Here is a 27,927-nt window from a genome sequence, read left to right as displayed (position 1 = left end):
GCATGGAGCAGGCCGAGGTGTGGCTGTGACAGACTCAGGATCCGGGGCAGAAGGTGGTGCAAGCTTGGCGACCATGACGTGGGACCCTGGCTCGTCGACCATGATGCAGGACCAAGGGGCTCGCTGACAGCACAGCAGAGACTCACATTAAAATGAATGTCCTGGGGTTTTGGAGGGAATTAATAAAAGAGAGGGTTAACTTTGTGAATAAAATGTGGCATGATGCTAATGACCACATGATAATGTGAGGAGACTTTTAATGTTTAATTGAAGGGCTGATGTCTACCACTCTCTGACTGAGAGGCCAGTGGGATGATGCTGATGATAGGTGGTGTAGTCATACTCACAGCTGGCATTGGTCCCTTTTGACCCTTTTAGTGGTACAGCAGCATTTCCCTGAGCTGGAGTGGCAGACGTTAGCATGGTTGTTACATCTGCAGGCTGGAGAGAGGAGACAGAAGACAAAGTTATAAGCTCTGTTCCAAAATCTTGGGAGCTGCATTTGGAGGCAGCATTTAAAGGCATCAGAAAAATGGAATCTGTTTGAAAACAGAGATTATTTTGTAATTCCATTTGGTGACTTTAGTGGGTGTAGAAATTATACACTTTAGCTTTAACTATACTTCCTCATAAGACACCTTGTTTTGGCCAAATTCTAAGGCAGCATTGCATATATCCTTCATAATACTCTGCAAGGAGCTCAGTGGAAAATAAAATAGTGGTGGCGGAATAGGAGAGGTTATAAATAAACTTAAATTTCATTTTTACTAAAAGGTACTGATATCAACTCCCACATGGAGCGCTATTTGTGTGGCACGTGCAGTTGCTGCCTATAGAGTGTCCAAATTAGATGGTTTATAAGTTACCTGCCTCAGAAGACAGCTGTCTATGTAGGCAGTTGGTAGCAAGGCAGCTCACTAATTTATGGAACAGAGCCTTAAGCTGGTCGCACACCAGAGGAGAAGTGTGGTATACAAACTTGCATGTCAATCATCTTTAAAGGAAACACCCCATTGTTACATCTTTAATGCAGTTATATTTAATGCGTTATAGCTTTATTAAAATTCAGATAATATGCAAGCAGATCATGTAAATAACAACAAACTCCAAAACTGGCATTTCTCTTTGCGGTCAGCGTCTCTTCTATGAGTAGCGCGAATGTTCCAATCTAAGGGGGAGAGATTGAAACTGTACCTGGCTGTGTGCATCTGTCGCGGGGGTTGCTCGTCTCTTGAGTGTGCACGCTTAATTATAACAGCTAGATTACAACGTGATGGCTCGTGACTTATTGAATCATAATATATGTCACTGTGCATTTCTTATCGTGAAGAAAATTGGCAATACGCAGCTTTATTAATAAGAGAGAGTTTTTCTTTTTTTTTTTGTGAGTAAAAGATGGATTGAAGCAAACAGAAAGGTGAGAGAGGGTAGTCTTCGCCCCATTATACACTGCAACAAAAGTTTTGATTTGTTTTTGTTTTGGCTTGTTTTCCAATTTAAATAACTAAAAATCCTTTAAAACAACAAATATTTTCTTTCAGCTATTCTGCAGAAGAAAAAAGCGTTATCTGAGAATTTTGAATATAATATTAAAAATACAAATATTTTTAAATATGTAAAAATCCTTTAAAAAAATATGCATTCACCTGAGAAGCAACATATAAGATATTTAGACTTGCTTTTAGAGTAGTGTCTTTATTGCACTCGCAGAGGTATAACCAAGTGAAAAAATACACTTATGGTATATACAAAATACACTTATATTTAAGATACATTCTCTTAAAGCAAATCTTATATGTATCTTGTTTTAAGGATTTTTAGACAATTTTAGATGAAAAACAAGATAAACACACTTGATAACAATAGGATTTTTTTGCAGTGAATTTCTTTACTGAATTAAATTGAATAAAAAGTTGTTGTTTTTTTTCACTTTAATTCAGTGAATGTCATTTAGAGGTATTTTTAAAAGATGATTTTGTCCTCTTTATTGTTAGTAAGCATGTTTAAAACAACCTTTTAAGTCAGTGCACAAGCTGAATAATCAGTTAAGAGCTAATGATTCATCAATGCCATAATCGCAGAATAGTCGAATAATCGTTAAATAATCTGATTTGCTCTAACCCTGAGAGTGCATTACACAATAGCAAGAGTTCATTAAGCAGATTAGCATGACTAAGGTGTGGCTCCTAAACAAGCAAAAAAGAGACAATTACCCTCTGACAAGAGTGCTAAAGGAACAGTAACTCTTGTGAGCTCTAAACACCGAATGGCCAAGCAAGATGAAAAAATTGCTCATCATCAAGATAAGGGATGTACAAAGCTAAGTCTTAAGGAAGCCCTTTATAATTAGGCTGGCTTCTGTTAACCTGACACCATTCAGCTAAATAGAGTGCAATGGAATGGAACAGAATGCAGGGTCTTGACACAGCATAATAACACCTGTGGTGGGACACTCCATAAAAAGTGTGAGATGCAAAAGAGTTGTTAAAGACTAAATGTGTATGGCTGTAGCGAAACTTAAAGAAGGACCAGTAAACATGCTAATTAAAGCACCACTGCCACTAAAAACACCAAAACTAGGGATGGGCATTTAATATTTTTTTAACGCTTTAAAAAAATGTACGCAATTAATGCGGTATCCAAATGTTTTTTTTACTTACTGAAACTTTAAAAAAAACAAACAAAAAAAAAGACCACTGTAAAAAACCAGAAGACTTTGCCCAAATTTTAATTACAACATGTCATCTGATTTTATGGCATGTATTCATACTTGTATCAAAGACTAATACCTGTAAAAATGTGTCTAATTAACTCTATACGAAAAAAAATAAAAACGGAACATTTTAACATGTACATATTTAAATTATTAAAATGATGACTAACCAATTTCTTGCAAGCTCTTTGTGACAAAGTATAAAGTAAATATATATATATGATAGGTTTTTTTATGTTTATTGTAATGTATCATGTACCATAATTTTATTGTGATTCACAGAAAAATGTTGTATTAATTAAAATATTTTAATCAATTCACAGCCAATCAAAACATAACAAAAAATCTAGATAAAGTTTAACTCACTATTGTCTGGTTGGTTGTTGGACGATTAGTCTTCCATTTTGATTCACCCCTAATTAAGAACCTCAAAAACGTTGAGTCCCTTGAGCAAGGCAATTAAAATTAGGTTCCTCTATGAGTCCCTGCTGCTTTGGATAAAAGTGTCTTCTAAATGACTACTGTTTTAACAGATTACTTATATGATCTGGACTGTTAATTGTTCAGACGTCCACAATCACTGGAGGTTCATTTTCTGCAAGGTTTGATTCATGAACCATCATCAACCACCAATCTTGAATCAGCAAGACACTGAACCCCAAGGATCTGCCTTGTATTATTGTCCCAAATTAGCTGACTCTTTGGCCATTATCACTGGGCATTTGAGATGACCTCAAAAATGTATTTTCATCAAGTAGGATGTGTTCCTGTATCAACATCTTTTTAAAAGTAGTCCTAAACCAAACGCTAACCATAATTTACTTCAAAATCAAAAGAAAATGATAGGCTGAGAAGAAAGTTGTTCAAGCTCTAGATCTAAGCCTTATTTTAAAATCTGATTGGTTGAGAGTAAAGTTGTTTGTGGACCAACAAAAAATGGTAAACTAGCATGTCCAATTGGGCAAAATCATTATAAGCGATGCATGTCCCGGAGTCAGACACTTACTCCCAGGTATTAGTATCCTTGCAAGTGTAATGCAAGTTGTTTTGGATAAATGCCTATCTGATTGTATTTAATTTCTACCAGGCATGAGAGGGTTTTTGTAGCAAAGGATGCAGGTGTTTGTCAGTACATTCATCTCCATCATACATAGAGACACAGAGGTGACTGTGCATTAGGATGAGGTGCTGTTTATGTTGATCTTGTCACATGTCTAAATTCTCTACACAAGATAACTGGTTTAATTAGTGTATAATTACGAGGGTATTGCTGTAATTTAAAACACCACATGCTGAGTCTTCTTCGGTACATTCATTTCACTGATGTCAGCAGATTCCACATGCCTTAAATTCACTCTCCACCCACACTGTTATATGTGATTAGGCTATAAAAGTAGCTGATTTCACAGAAATACCATGCATAGATATGTTTTCATTTTCACTTGTTTAAACAGTATGGGTGGCATTTCTCAGATAGCTCTACCAGTCACAGATTTATTTTGAGCCAGACACAGCAGTGAAAAGGTCTGTCTTGTTTTCAAAATATAACAAATAAAGGGGGGCAAAATGAGGGAAAGAGGGATGGAAGAGAAGGACGCAGACTTTTTACAGTATCAAGAAGCTTTACAGCTTGTTAGCTTTTTATTTTCAGGCCTGTTCTGTACAAAACTCTCTGTTCAAATTCCCACAGAGTGCACTACAGTGGCTCTTTTATACCAACCCAAGGAAAACATTCCTTTCTTTAGCACTCAAGACATTTTATTGGTGGAGTTTGCTAAAGCAAGCATCACTATTACTATTGCTTATACAAAGTATTATACTTTGGAGGGTAACTCGTTGGTCACTGCTTGTGCTACAAACATGTGGCAGCTTGATGATGAAAGATGCACGGTTTCTTCACTAGAAAGATGCACGCTTTCATTCACACTGCAAATGACATTATTGCTTGGTGTTGCTAGACTCTGCGATCTCTGTCACTGGTGGCCGTTCCTACTGCTGTCACTTTAATGTTATTGGTGGACTGCACGTCTGGTCATAATGACTTTGGAAATTCTGATTACAAATTATACTGCAGGTAAAACTAACATATCATTCTAATTTGACAAGGAATCAGTTCCCTTTCTGTCACTCACTCGACGTTGGTGTCGATGTAGTGACACTAGGGGTCACTCTTGGGAGCCCGAGTCACCTCTGGTCTTTGATAAAAGGCCAATGAAAATTGGCGAGTGGTATTTGCATGCCACTCCCCCGAACATACGGATATAAAAGGAGCTGGTATGCAACCACTCATTCAGATTTTCTCTTCGGAGCTGAACGGTCATGCTCACTGAGCTGAATACTACTGTTCATTCACCTCTGCTGGATCTGACGGCACATTTCAGCAGCTTCTCCCTCCTCTGCACTGGTGCACTGCAGAGAACGCCCCTGGGCGCTTCGGCAGAAAAACTAGAGTATATTTTCTGAAAGAGCATTTTTCCCCTCTAAAAGAGTATATATTTCTCTAAAAGAGCGCACACAGGGAACGTCTTTTTAAAGACGCGTCTTTTTAAAGATGCTTTTCCGATTGTGTGTTATTCCTGGTTGTGCTCGTTATCTCTCGCCTTCTAACGGTCACGATCACTGTCTTTCGTGTCTGGGCACTGCTCACGCGGAGACAGCGTTCGTGGATGGTCATGTTCTCATTGCGAGAATATGTCCATGGCAACGTTGCGGTCGCGGCTCGCCTTCGTAAGAAAGCGAGCCACCCCAGAGGCTCCTGCCTCGGTCCTTTTACCCACGGGTTTGAGGCCAGCGCGGCTAGCACTGGGGGCGATTTGGGGACCCCAATGGGACCGCCTCCGCCGGGTATCCCCCCGCGGACCTCCCATTCCCCAGCACACTCTGCCCCGATCGGGCTTCCGGGTGAGTCCGCCGGCTCGTCTCACGGCGAGTTCGATCTCTTATTCAGAGCCCGCGAAAGTGATGAGCTCTCGAGCGCAGCATCGGAGAGCGGGCTCATCCAGTCGGAAGCCTCAGCTGGGCTCCTCCCTTCGGGGTCGATCGCCCAGTCACAGGCTGACGCGGAGATGACGACATGCTTTCCCGGGCAGCCGCGAGCGTCGGTTAGAGTGGATTTCACCGCTCTTCCCTGAACCCTCGCGGCTCGGTGACTGGTTCCTGGGCTCGTGGCGCCGCTCAAAGCCACACCCAGCCCCGTTCCTTTCTTCCCGGAAGTGCATGAAGAGCTGACAAGGTCGCGAGAGGCACTTTTTACTGCCCGGTCCCGATCTTTTCAGCTTCCCCGCTCTCACTACCCTCGATGGTGGGGCGGCCAAGGGTTATTCGGCAATCCCCCGGTGGATAAAGGCGCTTGCAGTGCACCTACGCCCGCAGAGCGTCGCCACCTGGCGCGGGTGCCCAAAGCCCCCGTCCAAGGCCTGTAGGTTTACGTCGTCTCTGACGGCCAAGGCCTATGGTGCCGCTGGACAAGCCGCCTCCGCCCTGCACGCCATGGCTCTCCTGCAAGTCCGCCAAGGCGCTAAAGGAACTGCACGAGGGTAGTTCCGCCTCGGGATTGATGCAGGAACTGTGCTCAGCGACCGACCTCACTCTCCGAGCAACGGAGATCACGGCGCGGTCTCTCGGGTGGACGATGGCCACACTAGTGGTCCAGGAGCGCCACCTTTGGCTCAACCTGGTCAAGATGGGTGAGGCCAACAAGACACAATTCCTTGCTGCCCCCATTTCCAAGGCGGGCCTATTCGGCGACACCGTCGAGGACTTTGCCCAGCAGTTGTCGATGGTAGAGCAGTAGATGGATGCTAGCCGGCATATCCTGCCCCGGCGCGGCTCAAGATCCTGCACCCCATCTACTCATCGCCAAGGGCGTCCCCCTGCGGTGACTGCACCAGCTCCGCCGCAGCCCGCCCCTTTGGCCTGGCCCCGGCGTGGAGCCCACCGCAGAAAGCAGACGCCACCCGTCCCAGCGGCGGTCTCCCGCCCTGAGCGCCCAACTGTGGCACAAATCCGCCCCAATGTGACAGTCTCCACGGGTCATGAGGACAGGCCTCTTCCTCCCCCGTCCCAGGCTGTTCAGGGGGTGGTCACAAGGAGCCAGGTAAGTGCTTCGATGTCCTCGGACTCAGCACGGCCACGACGTGGTGTGGCACCTCGAGCTCCGCCCCGCCGCGAGGCCCCACCTGCCGGTACATCCGATGACATTGTCCCTTTGGTCCCCCTTGCGCGGAACTTGGACGCATGGCTTGCGCCTTCCAGTCCGTCACGAGGGCTGGTCCGGACCGTCCAACTCGGCTGCGCGATTCACTTTGCCGGGCATCCGCCCAGGTTCAGCGGTGTCCACTTCACCTTGGTGAAAGACGAAAATGCTGCTACCTTGCGCGGAGATCGCTACCCTCCTACGGAAGGACACGATAGAACCTGTCCCTCCAGCCGAGATGAAGAAAGGGTTTTACAGCCCCTACTTCATTGTACTGAAAAAAGGCAGTGGGTTGCGGCCAATCTTGGACCTGCGAGTACTGAACCGGGCTTTACACAGACTCCAGTTCAAGATGCTGACGCAAAGACGCATTCTAGCGAGCATCCGGCATCAAGATTGGTTCGCGGCGGTAGACCCGAAGGATGCGTACTTTCACGTCTCGATCCCTCCTCGACACAGACCCTTCCTGCAGTTTGCGTTCGAGGGTCAGGCATATCAGTACAAGTCCTCCCTTTCGGCCTGTCCCTGTCTCCTCGCGTCTTTACGAAGATCGCAGAGGCTGCCCTTGCCCCGTTAAGGGAGGTGGGCATTCGCATTCTCAACTATCTCGACGACTGGCTAATCTTAGCTCACTCTCGAGATGTGTTATGCGCACACAGGGACCTAGTGCTCTCACACCTCAGCCGACTAGGGCTTCGGGTCAGCTGGGAAAAGAGCAAGCTCCTCCCGGTTCAGAGCATCTCTTTTCTCGGTTTGGAGTTGAACTCAGTCTCCTTGACGGCGCACCTTACAAACGAGCATGCCCAGTTGGTGCTGGCCTGTTTGAAGGCGTTCAAACAGAAAGCAGCGGTTCCACTGAAACTTTTTCAGAGGCTCCTAGGGCATATGGCATCCTCGGCGCACATCGGACACATCGCGTGGCCATTACGTCGGTCTGTCACCGTCTTTTCAGCCCTTGGACCGACCTCTCGTTTCTACGAGCAGGTGTTCCCCTAGAACTGGTCTCCAGGCGCGTCGTGGTCATGACAGATGCCTCCAAAATGGGCTGGGGCACTGTTGGCTACGGGCACGCAGCCGCCGGCCTCTGGACGGGTCCACGGCTGCGTTCGCACATCAACTGCCTCGAGTTACTGGCAATTCTGCTCGCCCTGTGGAGGTTCCGGCCGTTGATCCAGGGCAAGCACGTGCTAGTTCGGACAGACAGCACGGCAGCGGAGCATATGTCAACCGCCAAGGCGGTCTGCGCTCCCGCTGTATGTCACAACTCGCCCGCCGTCTCCTCCAACGGAGTCAGCAGCACCTCAAGTCGCTGCAAGCCACCTGCATCCCGGGCAACCTCAACACTTCGGTGGACGCGCCGTCACAACAGGTTACCCTCAAGGGAGAGTGGAGACTCCACCTTCAGGTGGTCCAGCTGATTTGGAGTCGATTCGACAGGCACAGGTGCACCTGTTCGCCTCCCAAGAATCCTCCCCACTGCCCGCTCTGGTACGCCCTGACCGAGTACCAGACCAGATATGCATTTTCCCCCAGTGAGCCTGCTTGCACAGACCCTGTGCAAGGTCAGGGAGAATGAGGAGAAGGTCGTCCTGGTAAGCACTCTACTGGCCCGCCCAGATGTGGTGCTCAGACCTCACGCTCCTCGCGACAGCTCCCCCTGGGCAAATTCCCCTGAGGAAGGACCTTCTTTCTCAGGGAAGGGGCACCATCCGGCACCCGCGCCCAGACCTCTGGAATCTCCATGTCTGGCCCCTGGACGGGACGTGGAAGACCTAAGCTGTCTCCCACCTGCGATGGTAGACACGTTCACTCAGGCTAGGGCTCCCTCTACGAGGCACCTGTATGCCTTTAAGTGGCGTCTGTTCGCTAAGTGGTGTTCTTTCCATCGGGAAGACCCCCAGAGATGCACAGGCAGATCAGTGCTTTCCTTCCTGCAAGAGAGGTTGGAAGGGAGGCTGTCCCCTTCCACCTTGAAGGTGTACGTTGCTGCCATAGCAGCACAACACGACGCAGTCGACGGTAAGTCCTTAGGGAAGCATGATCTGATCATCAGGTTCCTAAGAGGTGCCAGGAGGCTGAATCCCTCCAGGCCACGCCTCGTTCCCTCATCGGACCTCTGTAGTTTTTAAGAGTCTACAGAGAGCCTCCTTTGAGCTTTGCAGTCAGCCGAGCTTAAGGCGCACTCCTTGAAGACTGCCCTCCTGACTGCGCTCACTTCCATCAAGAGGGTAGGTGACCTGCAAGCGTTCTCTGTCAGCGAAACGTGCCTGGAGTTCGGTCCGGGCTATTCTCACGTGATCCTGAGACCCCGACCGGGCTATGTGCCCAAGGTTCCCACCACTCCTTTCAGGGACCAGGTGGTGAACCTGCAAGTGCTGCCCCAGGAGGAGGCAGACCCAGCCCTGTCGTTGCTGTGTCCAGTGCACGCTTTACGCATCTATTTGGATCGCACGCAGAGCTTTAGAGTCTCTGAGCAGCTCTTTGTCTGCGTTGGTGCACAGCGGAAAGGAAGCGCTGTCTCCAAGCAGAGGATCGCCCACTGGTTCATGGATGCCATAACTATGGCATATCTCGCCCAAAACATGCCCCCCCCCCCCGGTAGGGCTACGAGCCCATTCTACCTGTGGTGTAGTGGCTTCTTGGGCCCTGGCCAGAGGTGCCTCTCTAACAGACATTTGCAGAGCAGCGGGCTGGGCAACACCCAACACCTTTGCAAGGTTCTACAACCTCCGGTTGAAACCGGTTTCGTCCCAGGTGGTGGCACGCAACACAAGCAGATAAGCCCGGGATAGCCGGCCGGGTGTATCGCTTGCACATAGCGCCTTCCACCTCCTTTTGAGGTAGTCAACTTGTCCCCAAAAAGGGCTGTTCGACACTCATAACTGTGTTGGGGGAGGTTACGTGTCGACCTGGTGTGCTGGCTATGAGGCACACAGCAAGTCTGCCCACCACACACCACCAGTTCATGTAACACAGTTCAGCCTTGTGGTGTTTTGTATAGGAACCCCTAGTGTCACTACATCGACACCAACGTCGAGTGAGTGACAGATAGGGAACGTCATGGTTACTGGTGTAACCTCCGTTCCCTGATGGAGGGAATGAGATGTTGGTCCCTCCTGCCACAATGCTGAACTACCCGCTGAAATGGCCGGACCTTATATCGGCTCCTCAGCGTAAAACCTGAATGAGTGGTTGCATACCAGCTCCTTTTATATCCGTATGTTCGGTGGAGTGGCATGCAAATACCACTCGCCAATTTTCATTGGCCTTTTATCAAAGACCAGAGGTGTCTCGGGCTCCCAAGAGTGACCCCTAGTGTCACTACATCGACACCAACGTCTCATTCCCTCCATCAGGGAACAGAGGTTACACCAGTAACCATGACGTTCTATTGCTTCTAAAAATTAATATTTTGCACAAGAGAGTGCTTTTATATAAACAGCAGCAGTGCTCAAAGCATCATATCATGAACAAGATGAACAATCTTTCAATGTATGAATCAAACTCACTCGGAATGCCGACACGGTTTTCCACGCATCATTTTTATTAGGCTATATGCATGCATGTGGTTACAGAGGAATTACACTACCGATCAAAAGTTTTGAAACACTTGACTGAAATGAATCTTTTGATCTGAAAACACATGCTTAAATGTTTGAAAATAGTTTTGTAAACAAAAATATAATTGTGCCACCACATTAATTTATTTCATTATAAAACTAAAATTTAATTTTAAAAAAAGTTTTTGAAATTGATGACTTATATAATAAAGAAAAGCAGCCAATAAGTGCCCAACATAGATGGGAACTCCTTCAATACTGTTTAAAAAGCATCCCAGGGTGATACCTCAAGAAGTTGGTTGAGAAAATGTCGAGTACATTTCTGCAAATTCTAGGCAAAGGGTGACTACTTTGAAGATGCTAAAATATAACACAGTTTTTATTTATTTTGGATTTTGTTTAGTCACAACATAATTCCAATAGTTCTATTTATGTTATTCCATATTTTTGATGACTTTACTATTATTCTAAAATGTGAAAAAAAAAAATTATAATAAAGAATGAGTAAGTGTTTCAAAACTTTTGACCAGTAGTGTATATGGAAGTAGCACTGAAGCGTGACAGCTGAATATGTGCAGTATTAACAACTGAAGCACACATCTTATCTCTGGTAGGTGAGTGACATTTTTACCAACTAATTGTAAGTTAGTTAGGTAGAGTTTAGCTGGCTAGTTAAGACTAATTCTTTACATGCTCTAAAAGTTACTATAGAACACTCCCATTACTATGAATGAAGCTGTGCAAGTCATTTACATTTAGTCATTTAGCAGACGCTTTATCCAAAGCAACTTGTCATACAAAAGTAAACAATATCTGCAGTATCGCACTGCCAAGATTTCAAAGTACTTGGTGTAGTATAAAAGCTATAGCGCAGAAGTATAATAAAATAAAACCTTACGTTGTCTGCAAGTCACGCACTTGCAACATTAACAGCTTCATTGATTATAATAGGCGATCCAATATTCCAGACCTTGCCACAGTTGAAATAACTGTGAGCATTTAAACTACGATACACTTATGTCCTCCCTCACGTAGCCATGCTCACTATCAACAACATGTCTGGATAAGTCACTTCAGGTAAACATTTGATGTTCTTTAAGAAAATGTGTTTACTCAGTCTGTAACGATGCTGAGCAATGAGGTAAACGAAGAGACGATGACGATGGAGTGAAGAACCTAGGTGCAATTTATTTACATAAGTGAGAACCAATAAACCCTAACTGTAAACATGAATGAAACAAACATGAACTTGACTTGACTTAAACTTGACTTAACATGAACACGTTACCAAACACACAATACCTAACAAAGGACAATGGAAAACATGAGGGCTTAAATACTTGGACATGGGGAACACGTGACAAAGATAACCAATAAACACAAAGAACTCTAAACAAGATAATCAAACAATGAACCAATGAAAACAAGACACATGTACCTGGAGGGAAAACAGGACATCACATGACCAGGAACACATGACATGAAACAGGAACTAAACTTTTCAAAATAAAAGACATGAATCGACAAAATACACGACACAGTCTTATTAAAAGCACCCAGAAATGACACATCTTTGTTTATTTTCAGTTTTTGAACATACCTGTATCTTATTTGTTCTGTTTTAGCTAGACAATAAAAGTATGTGCTAGTCATTTTGTTTTGACAGTTTGGGGTTATAAAAATGCAGCTCCCAGAAATGCTTGAGGAACATTCTAATTCCTTTGTAATTGTTTACATCCTTGAAATGATCTATAAGCATATATAAGATATTTAGGAACCAAAACACAGGAACCAAAACCCCGCAACCCCCTAGCAATGGACTAACAACCACTCAGAACACCTTAGCACTGTGGCTGTGAGTTTGGCATCATTCACTTTTCTTTAGAAAATGTACAAATTATTTAGCTCTTAATTTCATTATTCATAAAAACAGATGTGCAGCAATAGATAAAATAATCCACAATCTCACGCAAGCATAGACACTAGTTCAGTCTGATGTATCCCAAAATTTATAAAAACAAGCACACATGGTGCATTGATCAGTGCAGTAACAAAAAAGGGCCTCAAATCAAGATGTCAGTTTATCGACACAAGCTAATAAAGTTGTGCATGATTTCCTCATGAGCTGAAACGTGTAAGCATGCATGTTCAGTATATGTGTGTGTGCCTCATGTGTGCTATTTTGACAGGTCTCTGGAGACGGACTACCTCAGAGTGTTGGTGGTTCCTCTGTGCATGCTGCAAAAAAAAAAAAGATGTATAGCTAAATTCTGGTGCGTAAAATGTACTCACATTATAGCAGAGGAACTATATATATATATATATTGCCAAAAGTATTCGCTCACCCATCCAAATAATTGAATTCAGGTGTTCCAATCACTTCCATGGCCACAGGTGTATAAAATGAAGCACCTAGGCATGCAGACTGCTTCTACAAACATTTGTGAAAGAATGGGCTGCTCTCAGGAGCTCAGTGAATTACAGCGTGGTAATGTGATAGGAAAACACCTGTGCAACAAGTCCAGTCGTGAAATTTCCTCGCTACTAAATATTCCACAGTCAACTGTCAGTGGTATTATAACAAAGTGGAAGCGATTGGGAATGACAGCAACTCAGCCACGAAGTGGTAGGCCACGTAAAATGACAGAGCGGGGTCAGCGGATGCTGAGGCGCATAGTGCGCAGAGGTCGCCAACTTTCTGCAGAGTAAATCGCTACAGACCTCCAAAGTTCATGTGGCCTTCAGATTAGCTCAAGAACAGTGCGTAGAGAGCTTCATGGAATGGGTTTCCATGGCCGAGCAGCTGCATCCAAGCCATACATCACCAAGTGCAATGCAAAGCGTCGGATGCAGTGGTGTAAAGCACGCCGCCACTGGACTCTAGAGCAGTGGAGGTGCGTTCTCTGGAGTGACGAATCACGCTTCTCCATCTGGCAATCTGATGGACGAGTCTGGGTTTGGCGGTTGCCAGGAGAACGGTACTTGTCTGACTGCATTGTGCCAACTGTGAAATTTGGTGGAGGGGGGATTATGGTGTGGGGTTGTTTTTCAGGAGCTGGGCTTGGCCCCTTAGTTCCAGTGAGAGGAACTCTGAATGCTTCAGCATACCAAGAGATTTTGGACAATTCCATGCTCCCAACTTTGTGAGAACAGTTTGGGGATGGCCCCTTCCTGTTCCAACATGACTGCGCACCAGTGCACAAAGCAAGGTCCATAAAGACATGGATGAGCGAGTTTGGTGTGGAAGAACTTGACTGGCCTGCACAGAGTCCTGACCTCAACCCGATAGAGCACCTTTGGGATGAATTAGAGCGAAGACTGCGAGCCAGGCCTTCTCGTCCAACATCAGTGTCTGACCTCACAAATACGCTTCTGGAAGAATGGTCAAAAATTCCCATAAACACACTCCTAAACCTTGTGGAAAGCCTTCCCAGTAGAGTTGAAGCTGTTATAGCTGCAAAGGGTGGGCCGACGTCATATTAAACCCTATGGATTAAGAATGGGATGTCACTTAAGTTCATATGTGTCTAAAGGCAGATGAGCGAATACTTTTGGCAATATAGTGTATATATATATATATATATACACTGTAAAAAATGTCTGTAATTTTAACAGTATAAGACTGTAAAAATGCTACTGAAATAAAACGTTAATTGATTAACGAATATTAACTGTAAAATATACAGTAAAAAATTGTAATATATTTTAAAAGACAATACAGTAGTTTTTACAATAAAATGTTGTAAAAATTAAATTTTTTAGGTTGAAAAAGTATGATTTTCCTGTATAATTAATGGTAAAATTTTTTTTTAAAAATTACATTATGTTTAACAAGAGAGTACATTTACTTTTTACAGTAAATTATTGTTAAAATTACAGTAAAAAGCAGTAATCGGGCGTTCCCACAATTCCCTGCATGACCCATTACATTTCATTATATTTTATGGAATAGTTATGTTTCTTCTTATTTTTAATATCAGTTATGTACATTGGGATGTTCTGTTTTATATTTAATGTAGTTTATTTAATGTTTATTACATTATTTTTATTTCACATGTGTTACCCTGATGGTGTTTAGTGATTGTGTGAGTGATATTGAGCACTGTCTCTACATGTTTATTGGCCATTGTTCCTGGAGCCACTATTGGTGAACTTCATGTCATCATGTGCTCTTCTGTAGTTACTACAGTGACTAACAAATACCTTATAAAGTAAAAAGCTGATTTATACTGTTTTAGAAGGCAAATATACAGTTTATGATGTTGTTTTACTGTAAATGTAAAAAAAAAAAAAAAATTATTTTACGTGGTCATGTAAATTACAACAGTTTAAACTGTAAAATGTACAGGTTGTTCTGTAAAGTTGTTTACATCTTTACAGTTTTTTTTTTGTTTTTTTTTTTTACATAATTATTCTGGCAACCACAGCTGCCAAATTTTTTTTGTAAAAACAACAGGATTTTTTTTTACAGTGCACACATACATACATATATATATATATATATATATATATAGCATTTACTCTGAAAGCAATGGACACACACACACTCTCACACACACGAACACATACATGCTCAGACGTACACGTACACCATCTCATAAATATTTCTGCCAAAAGCCATCTAGGTCCTGGAAATGACAAAACACCTACTCACAACTACGCTTACAATGAAAGTAGTCACCTAACCATGTCTAACAAAACGTATAATGCACAAACATTAGCACACATCTGACATGCTTCATTTAGATCCACAATAAAACTTAATGAAAGAATGGAAATAAATGACAATAAAGGGCGATAGAAGAGATAAACTGATATTTGTACACAAATATATTACAGAACATAAGTTACAAAACCAGAGCAAAGGCTTTCAAGCAAATTCTCACAAACAGAAGCATGCACACACAACATTAAATCTGATAGAAGTCATTAAAGGAACAAATGGGCCCAGCCACAATTCATTTGGAGTTTATGGCTGGCTGAAAGTGAAATCAGATAAAGCAAAGAGGGTATTTGGGTTTTACTCCTAAACTGATGTGGCTTACTGTTCAAGAAGTGGAAACTGTTTGATTTTTCTATCAATGTCAAAGTGTCTATATAACTTCTATCTACTTAAATGGAGATGTTCTCGTTTTCTTTCATTCACTGAAACACAAGTCTGGTTACTGAGAGGAAAAAAAGGGTTGACTCATAGCTGTGGTGCCGACAAAGTGAAAAGCCCATTTCCCACAGCCAAGCTTTCTCTATAAATCAGATTTCGTCTTCGTTGTGCAAGCCCCTGTGGAGACTACGATTTCTCAGTTGACTGAATCTTACACCCTCTCTTGAGACATAAACAGATACAGAGAGAGAGAAAGTGACGAAAGAAAGACAGACATATAGACAGACAGAAATTCTTCTCCCTGCACAGTATGGGGCGATATGCATGAAGAATGTAAATCACCAAAAACACAACAAGAAGAATGTGAACGTTAAAGTTAAAGTGGAGTTTGACTGAGCAGGGAGGAGAAATTATAGTAAAAAAAGGACTTAAATATTGGTAATAGTTTCTCACCCACACCTATCATATCGCTTCTGAAGACATTGATTTATCCACTGGAGTCTTATGGATTGCTTTAATGCTGACTTATGTGATTTTGGGAGCTTCAAAATGTTGGCACCCATTCACTTGCATTGTATGGACCAAAAGTGCCAAGATATTCTTCTAAAAATCTTCATTTGAGTTCAGCAGATGAAAAAGTCATACACATCTGGGATGGGGAGTAAAAGATAAGAGAATTTTCATTTTTGGGTGAACTATTCCTTTAAGTAATTTCCTACATTATGTCCCAGCGTATTTTCTCAGTAATTTCCACAGCTCTCTTAAAATGTCCTCAGCCCCTATTTTTTTTTTATTTTTATACCAAGATAATGAATCATTATCATCTTTATAAAAAGTAAAGTAGACATCTGTTAAGTAAAATGGAGGGAAAAAAAAGCAAGCACTTCTCTATTTTAATTTCTCCTTGACCACTTCTCACCCGCTCTCTTGCTCACTGACTAATTTAGATGAGCCGAATGCCAAATAAGGGTACTCATTCCTGGATTGTTAGCAGGCTAAGTAGAACTTCTTTTCCGTCCTCTTATCCAAATTGATGGAGAGAGAATGTGAGAGACACATGTGAAATACACATCATTAATATATAAAATCTATAATAATGGCGTTCAAGCACTCCTATGTATACTGCATACAGTCTATAATAGCAGAAGTCGCAGTCAGAGTAAACTGGTTCCAGGTAAGTGATTCTTGACTCACCTCAATGGGGCAAAAGGTTTTAATTAATGGTAAGGAGGGTGAGCCTGGTGATTTGCCACTCATGGCCTCCCTTGTCATCTCACAGTGATGTGTTACTATCCTTAGCCAAATACAGCAGATGCTGCCAGCTAGCTTGGATACATCTCAGAGACTGAAGCCACTGTACAGGGACATCAGAACTAAAGGACAGATACTGTCCAACAGTTCTATACTATGTAGAAATACTCCACTGCTGATCTGATCATGTGAAACAGTGTTCAAACATAAATATTCGAATGATGTAAAGGGATATTTTGTACACATTTTAAAATAAATTCACTGACAGGCAACACTTTCAACATGTGCTATGACCAGGCCCACATGGAATCTGCATGCACATGTAGAACTCTGCAAAACCTCTGCAGAATTGGTATGCCCATTATTTACAAAGTGCTACACTTCCCCCACCCATTTTATGTTTGTTTATTAACACACTACTGCAAGAATTATAAAATAAAGGGAATTTTGTCTTCCATGTATGAGTAACTTATGTAACAGAGTCTCGTCTGTTATAAAGCAATTGGCCTGAAAGTGCATGTAATTGCTTTTATCGGACAATAACGATATTTGGCAGATACATCGGTGCATCTCTAATCCCCAATCTTTTAATGAAGTATTTTTTTTAAGAGAGTTATACATGGCCATTGCAGTAGAAGACATTGGTAAATATTCCGGATTTACCTGATGATTCATAACTTTCGTCACCATGCTGAATTTTTTTTATTTATGCTGTTATAAATAAAAAAACATAAATGGCATATACTGTAAATAGGACAGTAGTAGAGGCCATGTTCACACAGTGAATGTTTGGGATCGACAACCAGGTTTACCAGCAGGTTGAGTCACAAAATGTCTTGTATTCATGCTAGGGAGACACGGTTAAGACAAAGATAATGCAAATGGATGTACAAACAAATTAAACAACTTATAAACGTGCAAGAATCTAAGTATCTTTATGTAACCTAAGTTGCGACAGATGGTGTATGGAGTGATAGAGATAATTTGCACAATTATGCACGTCCTCAGTTTCACTCCCTCCAACACGAGTGCTCTTGTTGTTAATCAAACAGGTGCACTCTCAATCTCTCATCAGTAACCCATCCCAGCCCTGTTTTGTGAGAACCACGATTGAAATCAGATGTACTGCATATACAGTATGTTTGTCACAGTCCCACTAATTACAGCTTAACCTTTAATAACGGTGTCCCATCTCCACGCAGTTGTTTTATAATTATTGATTTGCGTTACAACAAAATGCCAACAATGGTAAACAAATCATAGATGTAAATGATTTCTTACTGGAGTGGTTCTGGAGCTTGTAGTATATACAGTAACTTTACAATTCAATTTACATTATTTGTGAAATGCTAACATTTATTTGAATTGAAAACAGTTATGAATTCTGTTCTGTTGTCACTATCAAATATAATTGTGACATTTTGGCAACCAGTAAACACCACGAGAGCATCACAAACAGTAGAGATAAGTTCAGAAATAAGAGATATACTGTATTTTACAGTGTGGGACATTAACATATAACTTCAGCATATAACTTCCAAAAGTGTGGCAAACTGCGCTTTTAAAAGATATATTGGTGATCGGCCGATCACAGTTTTAAAATGCGTGTACACGCATTATGGCTCTCACATTATGACAAGACAGACAACTATTTGTCCAGTACAGCTCCAATTGCATGGCATGGGTTTACCAAAAATGTGGTTGTGAGTCCTGAAAAATTACGGCCGTCAGTTCGGTTAAAGAATGCGGTTGTCACTCTTGTAAATAACCAAACTGTGTGTGAATGCAACTGTATTAAGTAATCAAATACAGGACTGAAAACTGTTTTCTGCTGCTGTGTGAATTTGGCCATAAACTTTTTGCTAAAAGCCAGTATGCTTAAGTTTTCCACATGCACTATACATGTCATCTACCACTGATTGTACTAAAAAGTATCACAAAAAAGTTGCTGAATGCGTTCGTAAAGGACTTTACTGGACAAAAGAGTATACTTTGCAAGGCTAAAATGCTCAACCATGTGCAAGATGTAACAGCACATGGAAAAACAAGTGGTTTGGATGTAACATCACACTCAGAATTTTTAAGAATGCTTCAAAAGATCTGTCCACTATAGTAGACACCATGCATTAGAGCAGGGGTTGGCAATGTATGCTGGCACTCAGAGGGGTAATCAGTGGCATGCCAGCAAGGGTGAGAGAGGAGTAGACAATTTTATTTATATAAATTCCGCACTTGCATTCCAATCTACATCTTGATGTAATCCTTCCTCATGATCATGCAGCGTGTTGTCATGAGCTGAATGGGAGGCTAAACAAAAAGTTAAAATGTGACAAGACTGCAGTATATGCATCACAAGGCAGCAGCACTACACTTTCGGTTAATCACGCGAGTAAATGCCCATTTTGCTTTGGTAGATCTGCACGAATGAAAGCCTACATTCCGTGTTTCGTTTGTTTATTTTTGCTTTCAGCAAAAGGGTGATGTAATAAGGAAAACACCACTATTAATCCTTGAGATTTCCAACCCAGCATACAGGTACATCCTCCTTAAGGCATGGTCACACTCAAAATTACATTAAACAATTAAAAGAGAAAACAAAAACATACATCATGGGGAGTCTATTAAAAATATAAATTAAACTTGGAAATAAAGGTTTAGGATTTTGAAGGTGCGATTCACCGAAAAGGGCTAAATAGTTGATCGGCTTGTGATGTGTGAATGGCTTGCACACGCAGTATGAATCTCGTCACACTTTAGTGTTTAGCCTCCCATTCAGCTGATGAAAACACGCTGTGATCATGAGGAAGGATTACATCAAGATGCAGATTGGAATGCATGTGTGAAAAACTTCTAGAAATAAAATTGCCTGCTCCTCTCTCGCTGTTGCTTGCGTGCTAGTGATTACCCCTCTGTGTGATTTAGTAAAATATAATATGACATAATATAAGAAATACTGAAGATTCCACACATTTTTGTGATCAGAAATCAAATAAGAAAATTTGTGGCTCGGGATCCGTGATTCCAGGGCCAGACGCTGGGTGGACCAGTTTCAGCAAGGACAGGAAGGAGAGATGCAGTAGTTAGCAGGAAGCTCTAATCGGTAAATAACTGGGTTTATTTGATGGATAATTCTGAATGGACCCACATACCTTGGACTGAGCTTCCTGCAGGGTAGCTGCAGCTTGAGATCCCTTGTGGATAACCAGACCCTCTGTCCAGGCTTATAGTTGGGGTGAGGTCACCTCCGCCAGTCAGCCTGAAAGCGTTGCACTCGAACCGCTTGCTGTAGCCAAACAGGTGCGCTGTCCCACACCCTCCGCCTAATCCAATCGTCCACCACTGGCACTGTAGAAGGTTCTCCTGACCAAGGGAACATTCGGGGTTGGTAGCCCAGCATGCATTGGAAGAGGGTTAGTCCTGTAGAGGTATGAGTGAGGGAAATCTGTGCATATTCGGCCCAGGGCAAGAAGTCACTCCATTTTTCCTGTTCATGGCTACTGTAGCTCCAAATATATCTACCAATCTCCTGCTTTAAATGTTCCACCTGTCTGTTGGCTTGGGGGTGATAGCCTGAGGTGAGACTCACATTGATGTACAGTTGCTTACAGGACACCTGTCAAACTCAGGACGTGAACTGTGAACCTCGATCGGACATGATGTCTTCTGGTAATCCATAGACTCTGAATACTTGGTGAAATAGAGCATTAGCAGTTTCCATAGCCATGGGTAAACCTTTGAGATGGACAAGTCTACATGATTTTGAGAATTGGTCGATAATTACCAGTATGGCGGTGTATCCGTTGGAGTTTGGCATGTCGGTGACGAAATCGATGGACAGGTAGGACCATGGCCTTTGGGGTATTGGCAGTGGTTGGAGTAATCCCGTGGGTAGTTCCCTGGGGGTCTTAGATTGTGCACACACTTCACATAGTTAGTAACATCACGAATTATAGATGGCCACCAGAAAGAATTACGTACCAGTGTGATACTTCTTTGGATGCCAGGGTGTCCTGTTGTGGGAATATACATTTAAGAAAGAGTTTAAGAATACATTTTAATAATATATGTGTATCAAACTTGGTAGTTTAGAGAAGCAACAGCATCAGCTGTATTACACTGTTAAACAGAGTTGCTAAGTGGAGGTCTCTGCCAGATCCTGTTCACCTTTTTGTGAGTCAAACAAGAATGGCTTACTGAAGCTATCACCTTTGGTATGTGTTGGCTCTTGGTGCCCCCATCCCAGCCACTGAATTGATGACCATCGTTCATGATTTAATCATTGTCTGAGTCAAATGTAAATATAATGGCTTAGGTGTGGACCTTCTTTTATCTCTATGATAATGAAGTATTCTGAGTGATATAGTTATGCTGATTGGATTAAGGGCTGGTGAAACTCAGAGTCTGGGGAGGGTTCCTACAACTGCTTACTTCCTTTGACACTTTGTTTACAGTCATCAACTGAGTGCTTTGTCTTCTCATGGAAGGACAGCCCCCTAAATATATTTAAAACTACAATGTATAGCTCAATGTTTTAGATTTGATGACTGCAGCGCAAGACAGCAACTTCTGACCTGTAGACTGATGCTCCTGATGTTCTACAATAAAGAATCCTGCTAAAGCTTTACCCGAGTCTCCTGGTCTTCACTTCTGAGTTTCCAACACTGTGCTCAAAGAAGTGTGGACCCATTGGATAGTTCTCAGATGTAGAGCTTGTGGTACAAAGTGCTTGGTTGGGGGGCAGTCAGGTGGTGACGGTTCATGCTGTTGTGCTTGTTGTATTTCTTCCATGATATTCCAACTAATTGGTGCAATGATGACAGATGGTGGTAGGATTGATCCAGGATGAGGTTGGATGTGGGGTGGATTATGCCTGCATGAAAGTGCATCTGCTTTGCTATTCTTGCTGCCAGGACTGTAAGTAACGGTAAAATTGAACTTGGTGAAGTACAAGGACCATCAGACTTGACGTGGATTCAGTCTCTTGGCTGCCTTGATGTATTCAAGGTTCTTGTGATCAGTGATAACTTGGAACGGGTGGACTGCCCCCTCTAACCAGTGATGCCACTCTTCAAGTGCTGCCTTCATGGAAAGTAATTCCTTGTTCTCCACATCATAGTTTCATTCAGCAGAATTTAACTTTCTGGAGAAAAAAAGCACAAGGGTAAAGCTTGCCTAGGGTACCGTGACATTGTGACAGGACCGCTCCAATCCCACAATCAGAAGCGTCTACTTCAATGATGAAATTAAGATTGGGGTCGGGGTGTTTCAGTATAGGAGCAGTCGTGAAGCTTGACTTGAGGGAGACGAAGGCTTGGTATGCGGCATCATTCCATGGTAACTTGTTGGGTTTTCCCTTGAGCAATGACGTGAGTGGTGCTGCAATGATACTGTAGTTTCTGATGAAGTGGCGGTAGAAATTGGCAAAGCCCAGAAATCAATGTAGTTCTTTGATTGTGGAAGGTCGAGGCCAGTCGGTAACTGCTGTGATTTTAGAGACATCCAATTCTACACCTTGGTGGCTGATATTGTAACCTAGGAATGTGATATGGGAGATATGAAACTCACATTTCTCTGCCTTGACGAATAACTGGTGTTCCTGGAGATGTGATAGGACTGTCCTGACATGCTGGATATGTTGTTCTTTATTTTGAGAGTAGATGAGGATGTCGTCAATGTAGGCCACCATACACTGATTCAGTAGGTCTCTGAAAATCCTGACAAAAGACTGGAAAACAGAGGGGGCATTAGCAAGTCCATACGGCATGACCAGATATTCATAGTGCCCCGTGGTGGTGATGAATGCAGTTTTCCACTCATCTCCTTCTCTGATTCTGATGAGGTTATAAGCACTTCTTAGATCGAGCTTAGTATAAATCTTAGCCTCACAGATTTGTTCAAGGGCTGAGGGGATGAGTGGCAGTGGGTAATGGTATTTCAAGGTGACAGAGTTCAGGCCTTGATAGTGGATACATGGATGTAGACCTCCATCCTTTTTCTCCACGAAGAAAAATCCTGCAGCTGCTGGAGAGGTGGAGGGAAGGATGTAACCAGAGGCAAGGGCTTCCTCAATGTATGTTTCCATAGCCAGGGTCTCGGGACATGACAATGGGTAAGCCTTGCTTCTTGGTGGAGCTGTATTAGGCAGAAGTTCAATGGCACAGTCCCACGGACGGTGAGGAGAAAGTTGAGTAACTTTGACTTTACTAAAACTTCTTTGAATTCTGCATATTCCTCGGGAATCATGGTTACTGTTTGGAATTCAGGGCTTTCAATGCTGGTGGTAAGACAAGGCATGTAGACAGCAACATGGAGACAATGTTCATGACAGAAACTAGACCATTTCATGAGCTCACCCTGGTTCCAGGAGATTGAAGGATTGTGGATAGCCAGCCAAGGATGACCCAGGATAAGAGCGTGATTGGGTGAGTTTATGACATATAGTGAGATGTTCTCCACATGAAATAGTCCAATCTTGATGGTTATGGGAACAGTTTGTTGGGTTATACCGGTACCAATGGGAGCGTTGTCAACTACTGGTGATATTAATTGTTGGAATGCATTGAATGGTGGGTATATTGAGTTCTTGTAGGATCTCTTGATTTATGAGATTCACAGCAGCCCCAGAATCCACTAAAGCTGTAACATATTTTATATGATCACCAATGGAGATCTCTACAAGCAACAGAAAACGTCATGGTTACTTGTGTAACCTCTGTTCCCTGATGGAGGGAACGAGATGTTGTGTCGATGTAGTGACAATAGGGGTCACTCTTGGGAGCCCGAGACACCTCTGGTCTTTGATAAAAGGCCAATGAAAATTGGCAAGTGGTATTTGCATGCCACTCCCCCGGACATACGGGTATAAAAGGAGCTGGTATGCAACCACTCATTCAGGTTTTATGCTGAGGAGCCGATATAAGGTCCGGCCATTTCAGCGGGTAGTTCAGCATTGTGGCAGGAGGGACACAACGTCTCGTTCCCTCCATCAGGGAATGGAGGTTACACAAGTAACCATGATGTTCCCTATCTGTCACTCACTCGACGTTGTGTCGATGTAGTGACACTAGGGGTCCCTATAAGAAACGCCATAATTGGCTGAACTGTGTTACGTGAACTGGCAGTGTGTGGTGGGCAGACTACTGTGTGCCTCATAGCCAGCACACCAGGCTGACACATAACCTCCCCCAACATAGTTATGAGTGTCGAACGGCCCTTTGGGGACAAGTGGACTACTCAAGAGATAGAGACAGGCTTAACCCAGTCGTAGCCTCTTTTCCCCTTCTCTTTTTCCACTCCCTAAAAAAGAAGGGGGATTATCCGACTGGGCTGCCAGGTCTAGTCGGGAGGTGTCCCTCCCAAGGGGAAGACACCGCGGAGACCACACCTCGCCCAAAGAGGGGGGGATATTTAAGTGGAAGAATACGTCACATGGTCTTTCCGACCATGTGGAGAGTCTTCAAGGTAGATCCTACCCAATGGGGGAGGAGTTACTACAAACATGGAGACTGGGGCAGAGGGGCTCTGCCCAAGGAAGATGCAGTTTGCCAACAGGGAAACGAATTAGGCGAAGATATATATCACATGGGGTTAGCCTTACAGGGAACCACCACATGCGGAGCACCTACCCCAGAACAGGGCTCTTAGTTAGCACATGTACTGGGCCAGCAGCGAGTCTCTCCAAAAACTCGACTGCCACAGGGCTCAGAGGAAGTCAACCAGGGAACAAACTTGTGAACACTACTGGGAATTAATGTCGCACTTCTTCAGCTCTAAAGGAGGTGGAAGGTGCTATGTGCAAGCGATATACCCAGCCAGCTATCCCGGGCTTATCCGCTTGTGCTGCGTGCCACTACCTGGGATGAAACTGGTTCCACCCAGAGGTTGTAGAACCTTGCAAAGATGTTGGGTGTTGCCCAGCCCGCTGCTCTGCAAATGTCTGTTAGAGAGGCACCCCTGGCCAGGGCCCAGAAAGCCGCTACACCCCTGGTAGAATGGGCTCGTAGCCCTACCGGGGGCGGCATATCCTTTGCATGATATGCCATAGTTATGGCATCAATGAGCCAGTGGGCGATCATCTGCTTGGAGACAGCGCTTCCTTTCCGCTGTGCACCAAAGCAGACAAAGAGCTGCTCAGAGATTCTAAAGCTCTGCATGCGATCCAAATAGATGCGTAAAGCACGCACTGGACACAGCAACAACAGGGCTGGGTCTGACTCCTCCTGGGGCAGTGCTTGCAGGTTCACCACCTGGTCCCTAAAAGGGGTGGTGGGAACCTTGGGCACATAGCCCGGTCAGGGTCTCAGGATCACATGAGAGTAGCCCGGACCAAACTCCAGGCATGTTTTGCTGACAGAGAATGCTTGCAGGTCTCCTACCCTCTTGATGGAAGTGAGCGCAGTCAGGGGGGCAGTCTTCAAGGAGAGTGCCTTAAGCTCGGCTGACTGCAAAGGCTCAAAGGGGGCTCTCTGTAGACCCTGAAGAACTACAGAGAGGTCCGGTGAGGGAATGAGGTGCGGTCTGGGGGGATTCAGCCTCCTGGCACCTCTTAGGAACCTGATGATCAGGTCGTGCTTCCCTAAGGACTTACCGTCAACTGCGTCGTGGTGTGCTGCTATGGCGGCAACGTACACCTTCAAGGTGGAAGGGGACAGTCTACCTTCCAACCTCTCCTGCAGGAAGGAAAGCACTGATCCGACTGCGCATCTCTGGGGGTCTTCCCATCGGAAAGAACACCACTTAGCAAACAGATGCCACTTAAAGGCATACAGGCGCCTCATAGAGGGGGCCCTAGCCTAAGTGATCGTGTCTACCACCGCAGGTGGGGCGGAGCTCGAGGTGCCACACCATGTCATGGCCGTGCTGAGACTAAGGACATCGAAGCACTTACCTGGCTCCTTGTGACCACCCCCGGAACAGCCTGGGACGGGGGAGGAAGAGGCCTGTCCTCGTGACCTGTGGAGACTGTCACATTGGGGCGGATTTGTGCCACAACTGGGTGCTCAGGGGCAGGAGACCGCCGCTGGAGCGCCAAACCTGCCAAATAGAGTGGTGGACGGTGGTCGTGATGACGGCCGTGCACACCGGAAAGCATGTCATCATCTCTGCGTCAGCCTGTGACTGGGCAATCATCCCTGAAGGGAGGAGCCCAGCTGAGGCTTCTGCGTCTGACTGGAAAAGCCCGCTCTCCGATGCTGTGCTCGAGAGCTCATCACTTTCGTGGGCTCCGAATAAGAGGTTGAACTCACCATGAGATGAGCCGGCAGACTCATCCGGAAGCCCGATCGGGGCAGACGAGCGTGCTGGGGAATGGGAGGTCCGCGGGGGATACCCGGTGGAGGCGGTCCCATTGGGGTCCCCAAATCGCTCCCAGTGATAGCTGTACTGGCCTCATACCCATGGGTAAAAGGACCATGGCGGGGAGCCTCTGGGGTGACTTGCTTTATTACGAAGGCGAGCCACAACCGCATCGTTGCCATGGACATGTCCTCGCAATGATAACATGACCATCCACGAACGCTGTCTCCGCGTGAGCAGTGCCCAGACACGAAAGACAGTGATCGTGACCGTCAGAAGGCGAGAGATAACGAGTGCAACCAGGAATAACACACAATCAGAAAGGTATCTTTAAAAAGACACGTCTTTAAAAAGACGTTCCGTGTGTGCTGCTCTTTTAGAGAAATATACTCTTTTTGAGAAATATACTCTTTTATTTCTGCCGAAGTGCCCAGGGGCATTCTCTGCAGTGCAGAGGGGGGAGGAGCCGCTGAAATGCGCCGTCAGATCCAGCAGAGGTGAATGAACAGTCGTGGGAATTCAGCTCAATGAGCATAACTGTTTGGGTCCGAAGAGAAAATCTGAATGAGTGGTTGAATACCAGCTCCTTTTATACCCATATGTCCGGTGGAGTGGCATGCAAATACCACTTGCCAATTTTCATTGGCCTTTTATCAAAGACCAGAGGTGTCTCTGGCTCCTAAGAGTGACCCCTAGTGTCACTACATCAACACAACGTCGAGTGAGTGTCAGATAGGGAACTGTGAAGGATAGGTGATACAAAGTTTGTGGTACTCACTTTCAGCCTTGATTCAGGGGAACTTGATTTCTTGTTTGGGCATGCAGCATTGAGATGACCTGATTCACCACAGTAATAGCAAAGTTTTTCGTTACGTCGACATTGGCATTCCTCCATAGAAACACGGGCGTAAACAACTTGCATAGGTTCGGGTGATTCAATGGATGCCTGTGCCTGTACTGAGACTGTAGACTTAGAAGTGGTGTGAAACTGGAGCCGTGGAGCATTACGAAGAAGGTTATCTATCTTGATAGACATGGTAATGAATTCAGACAGAGTAGAACCCCCTTGCATGTCAGTTCAGCCTTGAGTTCTTGGTGAAGCCCCTCATGGAAAACAGTTTTCAGAGCGACATCGTTCCACCCACTTTGAGCCGCTAGCATCCTGAACAGAATTGTGTAGTCTGCTGCAGATCATTGGCCCTGGCTTAAATGAAGCAGCTGAACAGAGATATCTTGACCACCCGCTGGATACTCGAAGACTTCGTGGATCTGTTGAACGAGTAGTCAAACGAGGTCTGGATTTGAGGATCTTTGTCCCAAACAGCGGCGGTCCAATTGAGCCATCATAAAGGTACATTTCTTGGCGTCTTGATTAAATGATTCAGGTTGATTAGAGAAATAAACTTTACACTGTCGTAAAAAACCCCGGCATTTCTCAGCAGAACCATCAAACTTGTCAGGAAGAGCAAGGCTTACCGGTTTAGCATGGGGAGCTGGCAGTGAGTGAATGTAGTGAGTCAAACATTCGTTGGCGGCTCGTAGGTTGTTCAGCTTGTCTTGATGACCCTTTAAAACCTCACACTGGTGTGCAAATGCAGCCTGGAGCTGTGAGATTTCCGCTGGATCCATGGCCGGTGAAGTATTCTGTAACAAACTGGCCATGGAGACAGTGTTAGGACCCATGTGCAGGAAGTTTATTAAAAGAGATACAAGCAAACAATCCAAAACAGCAGGCAGAGAGACGTAGTCGAAAAGAAGGCAGATATATCCAATAAAACCAAACAGACAGTCCAACCAGGCAAACAAAACTAAG

General features: G+C 44.2%; 1 pseudogene; it reads right to left on the bottom strand.

Moving 5' to 3' along the window:
- Positions 1–27,927, bottom strand: part of LOC127414331 (attractin-like protein 1) — a 491,512-nt pseudogene that overhangs the window by 318,665 nt on the left and 144,920 nt on the right.

The sequence above is a fragment of the Myxocyprinus asiaticus genome, chromosome 23 (genome assembly GCF_019703515.2).
Source record: "Myxocyprinus asiaticus isolate MX2 ecotype Aquarium Trade chromosome 23, UBuf_Myxa_2, whole genome shotgun sequence".
NCBI lineage: Eukaryota > Metazoa > Chordata > Actinopteri > Cypriniformes > Catostomidae > Myxocyprinus > Myxocyprinus asiaticus.
This window is presented reverse-complemented; position numbering and strand designations above follow the sequence as displayed.